This window comes from Saccostrea echinata, unplaced genomic scaffold, assembly GCF_033153115.1.
Source record: "Saccostrea echinata isolate AGI-Se365-2 ecotype Australia unplaced genomic scaffold, CSIRO_AGI_Sech_v1 ptg000033l, whole genome shotgun sequence".
NCBI classification, from domain to species: Eukaryota; Metazoa; Mollusca; class Bivalvia; order Ostreida; family Ostreidae; genus Saccostrea; species Saccostrea echinata.
In genome coordinates, this window is record NW_026889782.1 from 4,754,515 (window position 1) to 4,768,654 (window position 14,140).

Genomic DNA, 14,140 nt, shown 5'->3' on the forward strand with positions numbered 1-14,140 from the left:
TTTTGGCTAATTTCCATAGCAACGCTCTATTTAAAGAAATGAATTTGAATTTTTTGAAATGTGAAAATTAGGATCATACCAAAGCCTTTAAAATTTGATCATCAGTTATATAGAAATATGCTTTTTAAAAGGATAGGATAAGATTAAAACACTAAGAGAATAAATTTAAAATCCCTTCGTGGTATTAAAACCATGGCAACCATTGCCTATACGAAATATCATATTTCGTCCTTGGTATATGTTACAAGGATCTTTTATCTATTATTTGCTTGCATTTCAACCTATAATTGTTTTTATTCTTAAGTTTATGACTTTAAAAAAATTAAATGAACAAAATTATTACTTTTTAATACTTTGTTTCCATAGTAACATATGTATAAGTTGATTTACCAAACATGTTTATCATGCATTTAAGACATCAGGCCTTCAACTTTCAGAAACGGTCATTGCCACTTGTTTGCTTTGCTGCAAACGTTAACTGTGGGACTCTGAACATGTTGAAAAATGCCATTTTTCAAACTTTAGGACATGTTGCTATGGTAACCATGACACGTAGCAATCAATTTTTGCCTGATTTGAGTTTACAATATCTAAGACTTTTATCATAGAGAGTTTGGAGAAATTCTGAAACTATGCGTGCCACAGCTTCTATATAAAAGTTCAAGTCATTACAGAGAATGGGTCTTTAAAACAAAACGTAATTTTTAGTCAAATTTGAAGTGACCTCTAGACCACGCCCTTTGCCCAATTCTGATGCCGTGAACAATTTTTTAATCTAAAACAAATCCTCACCCTTGTATGTAAGGTTGGTGATAATCTGCCCAGTGGTTCTTGAGAAGAAAATTTTTAGCAACCAGTACTTTTGTTTCTATTTTCCTTATTATCTTCCCTTGTTCAAGGGTCACCATCGTAGTTTTAGTATAAAAGAGAGCCCTTTGGACAGGGATACTCTGTGACAAATTTGACAAAAATTAGCCAAGGGATTCCTGAGATATGGCCCATATGCTAAAAAGTTGACGAACACCACACAAATGGCCATACCATTAGCTCTCTGAGCCTGCGGCTCAGTAGAGCTAAAATGGTTCTTTGGCCAGCAAGTATAGGGTTTTGTTACTTATCAGCGGATATACTGTTCAAAAAATAAAGGCAAAGTAGAATTTTAGTGACTCATTAAGATTTAAAGGTTATTCAGTAGAATTATGTATTGATAACAAAGAAATGGGTCTACAATCTAAATGTCATAATTATTCAAGAAGTTTTCAATCATAGACAGTTCAAAGTCATTACAGATCAATATCTGAAATGCCCCACAGAAAATAATAGCCTAAAACGTCTTCCCAATTGACCCATACAATGAGTGTATTTAGAACTTTATAGGAATACTCTCCCACTCTTAATGTAGAGCTGGGGTCAGCTTTTGTAGAGTCTAGGGGATGCGGTTGTCTTTTGCAGATATGCCTATCCATTTTGTCCAATGCATGCTCAATGGGGTTTAAATCTGGCGACCAAGGCAGAACAGGATACTGTGGCCTTGCAAGAATGCGCTTGTTAAACGAGCTGTATGTGGCTGTGAATTGTCAGAATGGAATACCGCTCCAGGATGCTGCATTATTGAAAAGACATGTGCATGTAGGACATCTTCAGAGTATCGTTGTGTCTTAAAGTGCTTTGAATATATTTACATCCACTGAATATTATCTCCTTTATATCTCTAGAAAACCATTGCCGCTCATCAGTCAGTAAACAGCAATAAGCATATCACCTGTACAGATTTCTTGAGCAGTGGCTGTTCCATCAATGAAACGTACAGTGGCCACATATGAGTAATACACTATTTCATCTACTAAATCTGACTTTTAAATGATTATCTGTACAGAAATAAATATAAACAATTAAATGTCTATCTTTTTTGTTGTTACGTGAATTAACATTGCAGCTATTGCCGCTTTATGCATTTTCTCTGCAACAGCTGCAACAAGAATTCCCGAATTAACAACCGAAGGAAGCATTTTATTGTTTAAACGAAATCAGTTTTGCTTTTATATAATACGGTTGTCCACATCATTTCTCTACCACCACCAAATCCATCAACCTCCTGGAGGCAGTTCAACAATTACTAACGATCATTTCTATCAGTCTTTGCAACTGTAATCGGAACTAAACCAAACTATTTAGCAGTGGTTCCTGTGGTCACACTCCGTTGGTCTGAGACCTTTGAAGTCTGAGAAGACAATTTCCATATTTCAGCATGATTTTTGGAAATAAATCCCTAAAATGTAAGATATATAATTGTGTCTTGAAATAACCACAATCAAGTGTTACATAGGCTATGCTGTTGTTCCCAAATCGAATGTCGCATGACTCAAATAAGTCCGCATTTCCTCGCCAACATGTCTGTATGATTTGGAGTTTCAATAAACTGCTGTTTGGTAACGATTGTTTGAAGTGCGTTGTGTAACACGAAGACCAATTTTCTTTGAAGTCTTTTATAAACTATTGTGCTATTTGATAACGCTGTCAAACTTTAAAACTAGAATCGTGCCCAAATCCGCATAATATGACATATTACAAGTGTGGAACTTCGAGCAACCTGAACCCGATCAAGTTTGACACCAAATATATCGCTAGGTTTCAAAGAAATAAGATGTTTAGTTTGAAGTTAGACATTCCTTAATTTTCAGAAATTTAATTAAACCAAAATAAAATGCCATATCCGATGATTAATCAACTTGATTCTATTTTTTCTGCATCAGCGTACTTTACAACGGAGCGCCCTCAAGCGGCAAATTAGTTCATAAATCAAGAACGATAACTAAAATTCACTAAAATTGGAAGTAATTATCGGGGTAGTAAACGCTAGACTCGCAATTTTCCAAACTTTTTAAAATTTAAAATTGTAATTTTTAAATAGCTGATTCGTTGTTCGTTATCACTTTCTGTCATAACGTTTGCTGTTTTAATTTTTTAAGGTTTCAATATCCATACCATTGTATAGATTTGTACTACTCATGCTCCTAATATTTTTCTCAATATATTGCCTATTAAATTAGAACAAGCCTGAACATTTCCAAATCATTGAACATATGTAATACATATGTCCTGATGCATAAGCATGTGAAGTTTCAAGTCGATTCTCAAACACTGACTTATCAGGAAAATTTGATTTTGCCTGATTCTTAGGTGGACCTGTACTTAATACAATACTGCCTGTTTTTCTGGTGGACTGCCTCTTAATATTTTATACCATTCAGACATCAGTTCAACAAACCGCACCAAAATTTCTGTCTTGCATGGGTTGCAATGTTACTTTATAATGGATCACAATCCATACCCCCTTCCGTACACTTAACATTTTACAAATTAATAATTAACTTCAATCACACTTCAGTAAAAAACAACAACACTCTTTTATGTATGGAAAATATATATGAGTTGCGTCAAGCGAAAAGGGACCTTCGTTACCAAATTTCCGAAAATTGGTTTTTGACAGTTTCTGATAGAGCAAGTCCTTCTGAATATTTTAATACCAAATTTTTATTGGATACCGGATTAATTCTAATTAAAACTTAAAATAAAATCAGTGCAATGCTCACAAGCTAACGCTATAAAACGTTAAATAACGTCACATAACGTCATTGTAACGTCATTGCCAAAACCACTTTTGAATTCGGTAGAAATTAATTTTACCAGATGTATTTAAAAATTATAATCATGAGATGAATCTATTTTAAAATAGTAATGTTTGAGCAAGGAAAAAAAAATATCATTAACATGTATACTGAAATACAAAGTAAGTAGTAGTAAATTTTCAATGAAGAAATATATTAAACGACATCATCACATCAATATGTTTTTCTTACATCATCAACAGAATCATACTTTAATTTCTAAAGGCTGTGCTTGTAAATGTTAATTCGAGGATTTATTTTTGCTTTCAACTATTTTACACTCCTTTAAAATAATGATGTCCGTATCATTTTATTTCTATCGAAAATGATAATGAAAATCTAGAAAATCTGCCCTCTTTAAAATAAGCTTTACGTGTTTGTTTTGTTTTTCTCAACCCCCCTCCCTCCCCCACAAGGATGCTACGTGCCTGTATGTCAGCGATTTATCAGTTTATGATGCTAAAATATATCCAATATACACGTAAGTTTTTGTACATAGGAAAAGAGAGAGAGAGAAAATGGGCTTACACGAAATGGGAAATTGAGCCCGATGCGTTGTGCTTGGAACAATATAAAACTAGTGCTAATTGTAACGGGAACCGTTACAGATGTTCCCCAAACGGCTTCCCAATCCCTTATGATGCCCCATTCCCTACAAGCTTCATTAAATTAGGCAATACTTTTGTAGTATAGATGGACACTTTATTTTAAAGAGTATTTTATTGGAAAACTACTCCGATATAGCCATGTGGGTATTAGCCAATCAAATTTCAGCGCATGTTCTTGCACATGTTTTTTTTCTAAATTTTTCACATATATTTTTTTTATAGGTTCTCACAATATATACATTTGTGTTAATTTTGCAATTGCATAGTGTAAATTTAGGTTTTCAAACTGTGGAATTTACGGTAACACTAAGAAAGGGGGTAAGGGGGTACACGGCTTTCAAATATCAAATTCTAATAATTCCCTGCAGATATAAGAAAGGAAAAATTGATACACAGATTGTAATGGAATGCCGTTACGTTCAAGGGACGAAAAGTTACTCCACGACTTTATTTGAATTTTAAGAGAATGACCCGGCACTAAATTTAATTGTTCAAATTGATAAACGATGTTTTTTGGTTAATCTTGTGTATGTAGCATTGCTTTCAAAGTGATAGGGGTCGGACTAAAAATTAATATTGATTATTATTTAATATTAAATATACGTAAAAGGGAAACGAACAAGCAAAATTAAAAAACGAAATGAAAAGTCAACAAATCTTTAAAAAGAAAAGAAAAAATGAGGGGGAAGAATTGGGGATGGATTTTCTTTTTCCGTTTTGGTAAACTGTAATTTAGAATGAACATTAGTAAATAAAAGAAGGGGGGCTTATAGACCTAACCATTAAATTATATAATTTTATGTAACTTTGTGAGCCCAAGCTGTGCTCATTATAGTCCAGAACTATTTGTCTGAAATAAAATTATTAAACCTAAAATCAGAAAATAAAACTATAGGCCTACATTGAAAGCGGAACGAGTCTGATTTTAAATTCTATAGCATCAACTTTACCCAGTGATACCGTGTTTAGTTTTGATTTATTGCAGTTTATTTATAGACAATGAATACAGGATTTCAAATTACTCTTAAAAATGATCACTGGCCGTATTTTCTACATTTCATTACGCACAGTTTTCAGACCTCAGAGTGTAGCACCAAGGTGACCGCGTAGAAGAGGGGATTCAGAAGTCCATATGGCTTTCGATCGCCGCTTCACCCTTTATGACATGGCTATACATATGGTTTCATTTGCTGCTGCATTAATGTTTTTCTTATTCATGTTGACAAAATGCAATTGCAGTTATGTTAGCGCCAGTAAACTTGATTCGAATATTTAGGTTCTGTCGACAAACACTCTGGGCATTGAGAGTAATCGCGACTTCTCGGGCATTTTCTACAAACGGAGAAACAACCACGAATGTGTTACATAAATGTACGAAAGTGTCCTTGACACTCCCCTATTTCATAAACATTGAAATAAATGTAGGAGTCGACTTATCTGTAGAGTCTGGAGCTCTGCTAGAAAAGCACAAGACGCAATTGCCTTCAGAGCCTAATTAGAAAAAACGTCCATGGAAATGTTCATGTACATTTATTGACAGCTCATGAATGAAAAATATCAAGAACTGTCGAAAATTAAAATAATTCATACATTATTAAAAAAAAATAAATAAATAAATTACCAGTAAATCTATAAATAGAGGACGTTGTTCAATTTTAATTCGGATAATAGGCGCGTTTAATTTTTTTTTTACATTAGATATTACATAAATATATTTTTTGTGTTTCTTTATCGCATGAAGATTTTTTTATGCAAACACACAGACGAGACATCACGTCTTTAAATGGCTATTGTGACATAATTACGTTTATGTCACGAAGGTCCCTTTTCGCTTGACGCAACTCATATATTGAGGCTAGTAAAAATGGAATATTTTAAGCGGGAAAGGCAGGTGCATACTAGTATATTTAATCGAGATTAAATTAATTATTTACAACCTGATGCAGAAATCATTATGAACTGTTGAAAGATATGTGGAATATCCAAAATATTCATTCCATATTTACTACCGAGTTCATGTATATATAGCTGCAGAACGGTAGCGTTATGATTTTATATTTTAGTCTTAAGTTTGACGATAACGCTACAGATCCCGTAATTTAAATAAAGAGCAATTTACGGCGCAAGATTTTCTGCGCACTTTGGGGATGTATTTCGCCACTTTCCAGCATTGGTCAATCAACGACCTTTCATCCCCTAATTCTAGATATATTCTATAACCAACCTGTATATTTTATCCACCTCCTACATGTAACTGTTTATAGTCGTTTCTTAAACAGATCAATAAACTCGTTATGCCATCCGACAACAAGCGAGTTTGTTGGTCTGTTGATTGATTATTTGATGATTAACGTCCCTCTCGAGAATTTTTCACACATATGCCGGTGGAGGGCTACAAATTCTGATCTATACTCGGCACTTACGGCCATTGAGCAGTGAGGGATCTTTTTCGTGCCAGCACCTACTGCGACACGGGACCTCGGTTTATACGGTCTCATGCGAAGGACCGGTCTCCACGTCCCAAAGTGGGATTCGAACCCGCGACGTAAGGATCAACTCCTTACTCCGCTTACTGATCTGTAGAGACGACTTTAAAGGGTTAGGAGGTGGACAAAATATACAGGTTGGTTATAGAATATGTCTAGAATTCTTAACAGTAAAAAGCTGTGTTTGTAAAAAGGAGGGGGCACCCCCAAACTCTGTTCCTGTCTTTATCAAACTAGATAAAATATTGTGGTTCCATATTTATACCTTAAAATTAATACATGTATATATATATATATATATATATATATATATATATATATATATATATATATATATATATATAATTATTATTATTAATTGAACATTATACACGGATTAAGTATTCCCTAAACTGTGTATGTGCCTGAGTCAACGAACATTGATTATCTAAGTACGTACTATCATAATGATCGATTATCGGTCGCAGAAACGGCTGATATGTTTGTGCAAGAATTCCCTATTAATAACATACATGTACATGTATACAAATATTATGAATAAAAAGTCATAGATTTTTTTACGCTATGCCTTAATTGTTCTGTACGTTTCCATTTTCATCAGATATTTATTTTAGGATATAAAAAAATGAGACAATTTACAAGAATTGCTCCCGTGTTTACGTATAGAGTACAAAGGCGATCCTTAACGATTTTCTGGATAATTGCAGTAATATTAAAAAATATAGAAAAGTTGGTAATCAAGTTTATTTTGAATAATTATTGTTGATGAAATGCAGTATATTTGGAACGGGATCGGAATTCTAGTTGGGTTCGTTTTACAATATATTGTTTGGTATGTGTATTGAATAAAACGCATGTTGACCGTTGTGTATTGTGTCTTTGCGTTGTCGTCCAGATAGCACGAATTAACATGGTGGCAGCGGCGTGTGGACTCTGAAAACGTCTCAACAATCCAAATCAGCATTTGCAAGGTGACTGTTTACAATTACAAACTGCTATTTGTACACGTAATTTTTGACTTTTGTGCAACACACGTGCGTTCGCCATTTGCATATGAAACATGGGTGAGGCAGAACCAACCCCAGTGCAGGTATATAACTGTCTTTTTCGATTACCGCCAGAGTTAGAATTGACAACAGGAAACGTCTCAGAAAATTTTAAGAAATGGAAAAGGCAGGTCGAGGTGTATCTCGCAGCTTCCAGTGGCACGGACAAGGCCAAAGAAGTGCAGGTAGCCATGATTCTCAGTTGTGGAGGCCCCCACGTGGTAGAAATTTATGACCAATTCAAGTGGGAAAATGGTGATGATAAGAATGACCCTGACAAACTGTTTGAGAAATTACAATCCTATTGTAACCCCTGTTTGAGAAATTACAATCCTATTGTAACCCCAGATGAAATGAAGTACTTGAATCTCATCGATTTTGGAAGCTCCCATACCAAGATCCATTTGATAGTTTTCTCACAGATCTGAGGACACGTGCTGCATCATGCAACCTTAAGGAACCAGACAGAATGATGAGAGACAAAATAGTGTTCACGGTTACTGGCAAGTTACAGGAACTTCTACTCAGAGAGGACAAACTTACACTGGAAAGAACAATCCAAGTATGTAGGGCGTATGAACAATCAAACAGACAAGTAAAGGAGCTACGTGAAACCACTCTAAAAGTGAACAAGATACAGAAATCTAATGACAAGTACATGCATGGTAAACAGAAAATAGAGAAAAAGAAGGAAATTCCAAAGACTAAACAAACTCAACATAAGAAAAAAGACTGTGAATTCTGTGGGTACAAGCACGAACCAGGTAAACAGAAGTGTCCAGCATGGGGAAAATGTTGTGAACAGTGTGGTGGAAGGAATCGCTTCAAAGCAAAGTGTAAGAAGATACACTCAGTTAGTCAGGAACAAGGATTCAATGAGGACCAATGGTTGAAAGCTGTTAGTTCTGGTGGCAAGGAAGTAACTGCAATCATGCGAATGAATGATTGTGACATTAGATTTCAACTTGATAGTGCCGCAGATGTTAATACGATTTCTCAGTCCTATGTCCACAAGGAACAATGCAAGCCTACCAAAACCTCTTTGAACATGTGGAATAGGACAAATATGAAGCCACTTGGCGAGGCAGATCTGACAGTTATCAATCCATGTACAAATGAGAAACTCCAACTCAGATTCATTGTTGTTCCAAATCAGTACACATGTTTACTTGGACTTGAAGCTGTGCAGAAAGTGAAGGTGATTACTATAAATGATGAGAGATTCATAGCCAGTGTGTCAAGCAGCGACCTAGGCGATCTGGGAACAGCACATCTACATGTCGACCCAAATGTGAAACCCAAAGCTCTTCCCTGCAGGAAGATCCCTATCGCACTCCAGAATTTGGTACGAGAGGAACTTCAAAAACTTGAAGATAGAGGAGTACTAATTCCGATAACAGAACCTACTCCTTGGGTCAGCCAGATGGCTATTGCTCGAAAAGCCAACGGAAAACTAAGATTGTGTATTGACCCATAAGCACTTAACACAGCCTTGATGAGAGAACATTATCGTCTGCCTGTTCTCGATGACATTCTACCGCAGCTCAAGCAATAACCTTCACAAAACTTGACGTCAAAGAGGCTTTTTGGCATGTGAAGTTGGACGAGGAATCCAGCAGACTAACGACAATGATAACACCTTTTGGAAGGTATAGATGGGAGAGACTACCTTTCGGACTAAAGGAATCAAATGAAATATTCCAAAAACTGGATGAAGTGTTTGGAAACATGACAGGTGTTTTCAGCGTGGTGGACGACATCATCATAGCCGGCTGTGGAGCAAACGACAAACAAGCTCAACAAGACCACGATCTAAAATTACAAAAGGTTTTTGAAAGATGTGAGGAGAGGCACATTATTTTGAATACAGAAAAACAAGAGATTGGGCTCAAAGAAATATCATTTCATGGACATGTCATTTCCAGAGAAGGAGTGAAAATTGATGACAAAAAAGTAAGAGCCATAAATGACATGCAGCCTCCTACAGATGTTTCAGGAATCAAGAGACTGTGTGGCATGGTCCAATACATGGCAAAGTTCCTTCCTGACCTTTCGAACATATTTGAACCGCTCAGAGAACTTACTCGCAAAGATAAGGCCTGGCATTGGTCTAAGGACTGTGAATCAGCATTTCAGAAAATCAAGAAGATGCTGACAGAAACCCCTGTGCTAGCTTACTTTGATCCTGGAAAGGAGGTAGTAGTACAAGTGGACAGTAGTAAAGATGGCATTGGTGCAGTTCTCCTTCAGGATGGCAGACCTGTGGAGTATGCTTCTAGATCACTGACAGCGTCTGAGAGGAACTGGGCGCAGATCGAGAAAGAAGCGTGTTCTGTGTTATATGGTCTGGAACGCTTTGACCAGTATACATATGGCCGTAATGTGATAATACAAAATGACCATAAGCCCTTAGAGGCCATCCTGAAGGAACCTCTTGCAATGGCACCGAAGCGACTACAGGACATCATGATGAGATGGAACCGGTATGATTTTTGACTTTGTGTATGTCAGGGGAACGAAGCTTGAAATTGCAGATACTTTGAGTCGTGCATATCTGAAGAGTGATGAGGGTAACTTTAGTGAAAGAATGAGAATCATGTCAATGAAGAGTGGTGAACCATGTGACATCCCTGATGCTCGCCTTCTTGAAATAAAAGAGGCAACAGAGGTTGACGAAGTATTGCAAATTTTCAAGGAAATGGTGATGAATGGGTAGCCGGAGCAGAAACATGAAACGCCACTGGGAATTCGCCATTACTTTGACTTTAGAGACACTATATCACATAGTGATGGACTGATGCTTAAAGGGGAAGCTGTTATGATCCCTAAATCTTTGAGAAATGAGATGAAGGCAAGACTTCACAAGGCCCATTTTGGATATGATAGTATGTTAAGAAGGGCACGAGGAACGATATTTTGGCCGGTGATGAATTCAGAAATAAAGCAGTTGGCTGACTGTTGTTCAATATGTCAAGAAAGAAAACCAATGAACCAAAAGGCTCCACTAATGCAGCATCCAGAAGGATCTACACCATGGCAGAAAATAGGACTTGATCTGTTTGAGCTGAATGGAAAACATTATTTGATTGCAGTGGACTATTTCTCTAATTTTATTGAAATCGATTTGATGACGTCCATGACAAGCTCCAGAGTAATATCTTTACTTAAGAAACAATTTGCTCGATTTGGAGTTCCAAATGTAATCATGTCTGATGGTGGACCACAGTGTGTAAGCCAAGAATTCAAAGATTTTGCAAAAAAAAGTGGGGTATCGCTCACATTAAATCATCACCTATGCATCAACAGGCCAATGGCAAAGCTGAGTCAGCTGTTAAAATCATGAAGACACTGTTAGAGAAATGTGAAGTGGAGAAGACAGATCCTTATGAAGCAATTCTGGAGCAAATACACCAAAACAGGACACTGGTGTTAGTCCTGCGGAAGTCATGTTTAACAGAAAAGTACGTGGTATGATGCCATATTTTCCACAGAAATTCATTAAACCAGAAAGTCGTGCAGTCACCAGAAAGAGGAACCAACGCAGACAGGCAGTAAAGAAATCGTTTGACAGGAAGTCTCGTGAGCAGAGTGAATTGGATATTGGTGAAGCGGTATTCTTCCAGCATCTAGAGGGATGCAACTGGAAACTCGGAAAAATCAATGGTATTCTCGGACCACGGACATACATTGTCAAAGACCAGAATGGAACCATTTATCGTAGGAATAGAATTCATGTGCGACCTACCAAAGTCAACTTCTACAGTCGAGACCGCTCACCAATGCGTTCAATCGCAGAATATAATTCAGATGACACACAGAGGAACACTTTAACAGGTCCTAAGCCTATGAACGAACCGAACTCTACTGTTGCTGTAAGTTAACTAGAAACACCGTCCATAGATACTGATGTAAATGACAGAATTGATTTTTTCAACACTTCACATTTATTGTTATAGGCGAATCATCGCTTCGAGCAGCATATTGGCACCATCACGTGACATATATGTAGATTTAAGGTTTCAAGTGGAGAGTTTGCAGCCAAATTATCTTGTTTTAAATTAAAAATAACATTATCACGTTGTAAGGTATTTGATAAATGACACTAGACCGTATATACAGACCAAAAGTGGAATATCTTTACAAGACTTGTGGAATTTATGAAGCAATATTTTTATATACGGAATCTGTTGCGCGGGTGGGTCGACGCGCCTGTGCAGCTCTTCCTTATCATATACGTAAAACTGAAGAGCTACAGTCTCAGGTGGTTTAGAAACTTGACAAAAGTTCCATGCTGTTATTTTGGATTGTTGCGTTATTTTGATACATACAGGGAGAGTTTAATGCCAGAAGTACCCTTGCCATGCTCAATAGACTGTAAACCCAGCCACCCCCGCCCAAAAAGGTTGCGATCTTGGTACATAACTTCAACGCCATTCCATTTGAAAAAATAATTACTACACTCAATGACAATGGAGAAATATATGTTAATAATACATAGAAATAATAAATAAAACACTTGAATATCAAGTAAACGCTTTGACTTAACAACATACAGTAAATACAAGTACGTGCACATGTTCAACAAAGTCTAGTTTGTCTGAATATATGCCGTAAGCACATCCATAAAAAATCTAAATTTTGTTAGAGACACATTTTTCTTCCAACGGTACATCACTCGAGCTCTCTTTGGTAGTTGTAACAGAAGTGAACCGTTTCTTTATGCTTGATTCCAGGGATTGCTTTAAGCCCAGGTCACAACGGAAGATGTTCTTAAGCTCATGTTGAAAATTTCTTGAAGTGACAACGTACAAGAAGAAATTAATGGCGTAATTAATTTGTTCAGTTATCTGTGTGACCTCGGTATAAATCTGAAACCCGCTGTTTTTAACTCCGAAAGCATTCTTACGCAGAATGAATGCGCTCAGATGGAGTGATCCGACAGGGGCAATTAGTACAATATAGGCAATCATCACCCCCAGCAACATCATGGTTGTCCTATTAGACTCAGCCTGTTGCTTTTGGTCCACTGTCTTGTGTTTTCCGGTCAGTCTGCGTCTTTTGCGTGTTAACTGCGAGAGTTTGAAAATAATCAGTGGTGTGAGTATGCAGAGAATTATAATAGGGATGAAAGAGTACAAATTGACTCCTCCTAGAAGAAATCTACCGAACTGTTCCAATTCATCTGGATTACTTGCATTGTAAAACGTCTGGATGGCATATCCCGTTTTTAATCTTGGAAACGTAGCTCCAAATGGATGTGTACGTACCTATGAAGACGTAAATGCTGATGATTCCAGCTCGAACTACTTTTCGGGTGCAGATAAACTTGGCTTTTAAGGGGAACCAGACTGCTATGAAACGCTCTACACACATTGCGACCACTAACCAAGATGATGTCATCTTTGATGTTTTGAATATAACAAAAAATATTTTGCATCCTACATCGGACAGTGCCCTAAGATCTGTACCAATGAGCTGAATGATAAATCTTTTGTTGAACGGTTGCGTCAAAAGGAGAACGGAATCGGAAACTGAGAGTGCCATAAGAATCATGCTGGATGTGATATTTTTAAACTTTGGTCTCATCATTATGATGATGGACAAACAGTTACCTACAAGGCCAAGGACGAGAAAGTTGGGAAGGATAAAGTAGTTGGTGTAATGAAGAACTTCGAGGACGCGGTTAACGTCGCTCGAAAAAGTGCCTGATTCATCAGATGCATTAAATCCAGAAATGTTGTACGTGCTGTTTTTGAAAAAATAAAGAGATTTACATTAAAAAGAGCTTTAAAATATCAACAGTGCTAGCATCTATTGCGCTGAAAGATTTGTTCTCAGAAAACAGCGAAAAGACTTACAAAGGTTTTCTGTGCTAATAATCTGATATTCATTATTTGGACATTTAAATAGATTGAGGACATGTTATCAATTAACAGTATTTATTTTCGTTCCTACGTGTATGTTGATTGGATATATCCCATTGAACTCGACTTAAAAGACACAATAAAGTCTGACACATCTTTCATATTTGGATGACCGGTCACGGTAGCTTACAGGAATTCGCTTCGTGATCGGGAAACAGGTTTCTTTTCTTGTTCACCGCGCCTCGTCTAACCTAATACGTAAACATGGGTAGTGATTGTTCCATCGCCAAGCACACGGCACTAGAAGTGAAAGTCACAGTTTTCTTTTCTTGGAGGAGACCTTAAAAACCGAGGTCCCGTTGGAACGATGGCCCCGAATGCCCAGTTCAGGTCTAAATTTAAAGTCCTTTACCGTTATATGGTGACGTCTCCTTATGAGCGAAAAATTATCGAATGGGACGTAAAACA

At 36.8% G+C, this 14,140-nt stretch overlaps 1 pseudogene; it reads right to left on the reverse strand.

Annotated features, from left to right (window-relative positions):
• Positions 1-12,439: 12,439 nt before the first annotated feature.
• On the reverse strand, positions 12,440-13,834 carry LOC133199090 (thyrotropin-releasing hormone receptor-like; annotated as a pseudogene).
• Positions 13,835-14,140: the final 306 nt, after the last annotated feature.